We start from the raw sequence: 4239 nt of genomic DNA on the forward strand, positions 1-4239 counted from the left end.
TCCAAGCAGCCCAGGACAGTGATAGCTGTTCTTTGAATAGGTCTTGCTTTTACAAGAGTTTGAGCTATTGGTATTGTAAATGACAATGCCTTTTCTTTATGTTTTAATTAGCAAAACAGATAAACAATAGGCATTGCCACTTACAATGCCAATAGCCTAAACTCTCACAAATACGAGACCTATTGCATTGTAAATGCTTGTTTTGTTTGTTGTTGAGGGGTTGGGCTGGCCTTCATGTCACGGCGTTTTAACTTAATCTGAAGTCACTCTCGAATAAAACTATATCAAACTGAGCGGATTCCCGCCTCCAATGTGCCGAAAGCTCACGTGCTAGCGATTCCATTTGGAAACAAACTTGAGGCGTTCAGTGAGTCCTTGCACCTCGCGCTACACTGAGCGCCTGCAAAGAAATCCTCCCGGAGCCGTAGAGCATCACGGGAAGCCACATTCTACCTTCACTTTATTAAAAGGTGTCAGGGGCGCTAAGGCAGGTGAGCTCCCAGTGTGTGTGTGTGTGTGGGGGGGGGGGGAAGGGGCTGCATGTGGCCTATATAGAAGCAGAGGCCTAGTGAAGCTGTGAGGGGACAGCTGCAACCTGTGGTCACACCGGCCGTTTATATACTCACATCTTTAAACCGAAGTGTTATTACCCCAGCGTTACCTATGTTACCCACTTTGACGGATGAAAGGCTGAGTCTGCCCTGCAATAATTGCAATTTGTGACTTGTAGTCAGTGTCACATATGCACTATACTCTCAGCTGAAAAGTATGATTGAGGGACTCGGGTATGGACTTTCTCCTGAGAAGTGTTACACTCAGCCCCAGCAGCCTGCCAGCACGCACACGCTCTTCCTGGGCAGGCCAGAGAATTGGTCACTCTACTCCCATTCAGAATCTTGGCCTCTCTGCTGAGATTTCACATGTCCCACGGCTACTAAGCCCATCCCCCATGTCATGTTTCGTCCAATCTAGACTTTTTAGCCAACTGAACATTGCATTGTGGGAAATGTGTGCGCGTGTTTTTTTTATTTTTTATTTGTTTTTTTTTAAAGAAAACAGTTATGAGCACCGCAGCATGCAAAGTGCTGCTGGCTGTAGCAAAGACAGAGTGAAAGTGCCTCTCAAGAGACGGGGCCTCTTGGCAGCGATACTACAGAGTTCGGCCGCACCCCAATCATCCCCCCCCCTCCCTCCCTCCGGGGCTGGCCGAGAACTTTGCCAGGGCCGGTTTGGGTTCCCAGCCCGGCCCTGTCCAGCACTGGTGCCCTCGGGGCCTGTTTCACCCTCGCTACAGGCAGCCCTGACTCTGGGATCTCCCTGCACATATTTATCCCATTCTGTACACGGTCGACGATTCCGTGTTCCCCGCGGCCCATTAAAAGGCAGGAATGCGCAGGAATATGTAAAAACACCTCTCACGGCAGGGGGGACACAGAGAACGGAAAAGGCGTGAGGGTGAAAGTGCGGAGGTTATATACAGTGACAGAAAAACAGGAGAAAGGAGCGATAATGTTAAATGGAAGTAAATAGGGTGGAAAGGGAGATGCAAAAAGGAAAACGGAGGTAGAAAGATGAGAAAACTATAGCGTGATGGAGCATGAAAGTGTCAGGGAGGAGAGGAAATGGATGGCAGAGTGGTGAAAACAGAAACGGAGAAGGAAGACAGTCAGTGGAGGGAAACCCTGAAGAGTGAAGGAGAAAGTGATGGGTGAAATACAGACATAGAAGCCGGGCAATGGGTGAGTACCAGCCTTCTTTAAAGGTTAACAACTTTTATTAACGTGTGTATGGGCTGTTGGGGGGCTAACTCTTTAGGATTGAGAGAGAGAGGAGGACTCCATGAGGGGCTGATGACAATATGAATGGATAACAAGCCGAGGGCACCGGAAGACACCACCGCCTTTCTCCGAGGCAGAGCAGAAATGCCTCGGAGAATCCTTTTCGCATTCGGGGGCGTGTTTTGCTGTTATCTCCTCTTGCCAGTGGCTGGAGGAGATAATTAGACTTTCTGCAAAAAACACGCCCCCCGATCCGAAAAGGACAGGGCCTGATCGGAGTGACGGGACCTCTTCTCCAATGGCTGGCCAGCATTCAAGAGGCCAGCCAATGGAGAACAGGGGAGAAGAGGGGCGGGTTCAAGCCCCTCATCTTCAAGTCATTAAATCTCGGATCGAGACTGCGCAAGCGCAGCCTTCGAGCCGAGACCTAAAAAAGAGCGCTTCGAACATTTTACCCCAATCTGTCATGGCCGCTTGTTAGCTAAATATCTGCCCGGTTATTCGTCTTTTAACCCGATCCAGCATTGACGCCACGCCTCTCATTCCAGTGACATCGAAAGCAATGGCGAGCCATTCTAGCCAGTGAGGTGTTTGGGCTGGCCGCAGTACAAATATTTGCATATTTTCTGTGCAATGACAACAACTTCTTTTCTTTGTTTTTCTGTGTCAGATTGTTAATATTATCTTCTATGACTGCTACCAGATGTTTGACTCCTTCCCATGTTAATCAAAGTGAATATGGAAATCACGGCCTAATAGAACCAGGTGTTACTTAGCCCTACGCAATTAACTGCTACGTCATTTCCTAAGTATATAGCTCTTTACTATTTGTCTAGAAGGTTCTACTTAAATAGGAGCCGCCCACCCGTTGTTAATGAAAGATATAAAGATAAGTTTGAATTTTAAGATTAAAGGTTTAGTCATAATTTAAAATATTTTTAAAACTATGGTTAATATTAAATGCGCAATATATTGAATTATTTAATTGTATTTTACAGGTACAGCTTACTTTTTTTAATGAACCGTAGAGTTTGCTTGATGATTCTGTAAATCAAACGAGATCTACGAGGCTCGTCGTTTGCCGCCAATGGCCCAGTTTTACCTTGTTTTAGTCCAGGTTAGCTCCATTCTAGATTTGCTTCTAAGTAGAATGCTTTGTGAGAAGTTGTCTCTCCAGAGATAAATAAATGATTACAAAGAGCTTAAAGTTCAACAAAACAGACTTGCACTTTGTCAAGTAGCGGGCCCTGGGCCCACATGCTGAAGAAACAGTGAAGCTAGTGACATGAGCACTTAACTGACCACGAGTTAGAGCACCCGGGCCCTTTTATGTTTTACGTGCACAGCTGTGAAGCTATTGTTTTTAATATAAGCTTAAAAGGGGCAACCCACACTCTCTCTTTCCTGGCTTCTGTGTGTGCCACTTACTTTCCCACCATTTCTTTTGGTTGTAGCATGTTTTCCTGCATTTAGAAATGCGTGTTCCTTGTCTGCTTCTCTTATAAGTTTCTCGCGGCCACAATACTTTTACATAACATCTGCTTGGGTGGAACTCTTTTTTCATAAAGTTTTCCCTCTTTTTTCTTTTTTGTCTTTCAGCAGATACATAGCACCTGGAGAAAGTGATTTGCCCAAAATCACAGGATGTTTTTCTGCCAAGACTCGAGCAGGGACCCCAGCTCTCAAGTCAGCAGCTCTGGCTGCTGCACCACATCCTCTCCACTCCTGTGTTACTTGTCCTGAGCGAAGATTGATAAAAACAGCAGGGCAGATTTACAAGCCCCTTGCGCCACTTTTGCATCACTTTTCCCGTATTAAAAGTGACGCAAAAGTGTCGCAAGGGGTTTGTAAATCTGCCCCAGCATTTTATTCATCACACAGTCGAAACCGATGCATTACCAAAGCTTGTAATGACAGGGTCACCTGACTGGTGACGCCTTTGTTGTATGTGTGTGGGGTGGGTGTGTGTAGACAATGCCGCTAGGGAGGGGCTGATAAATTAAATGTCCAACAGGCAGGGCCAGACTGGGAACTAAGGGGCATATTATCAAGACCGGCGATAAAATTACCGCCGCTTTAGCGGCAGAAAACTGCTGCTAAAACGCCGTTAATGGGCTTGATAATATGCTCTATGGAATTCCAATTGAAGCCCATGTTAAATGTGAAGGACATCTAACGTGGGCTTCTATTGGAATTCCATAAAGCATATTATCAAGCCCATTATCGCCGTTTTAGCTGCAGTTTTCTGCCGCTAAAGCGGCGATAATTTTATCGCCTGGCTTGATAATATGCCCCATAGTGACTTTTTATGGCCTGGTAGATATGGACTGAGGCAACGCAGCGCAAGTCACTGCGTTGCTTCACCCTGCAATAGGGAGGTGTGCCATGGGAATTACGGTGGGTGTTCACCCATGGAATTTGACCCAATTTGAAAACATTCCCAGACTTACGAGATTTAATA

The 4239-nt window shown here is 46.1% G+C and overlaps 1 pseudogene; it reads left to right on the plus strand.

Moving 5' to 3' along the window:
• Positions 1 to 2585: 2585 nt before the first annotated feature.
• On the plus strand, positions 2586 to 2640 carry LOC146835131 (U7 small nuclear RNA; annotated as a pseudogene).
• Positions 2641 to 4239: the final 1599 nt, after the last annotated feature.

The sequence above is a fragment of the Triturus cristatus genome, chromosome 4_2 (genome assembly GCF_964204655.1).
Source record: "Triturus cristatus chromosome 4_2, aTriCri1.1, whole genome shotgun sequence".
NCBI classification, from domain to species: Eukaryota; Metazoa; Chordata; class Amphibia; order Caudata; family Salamandridae; genus Triturus; species Triturus cristatus.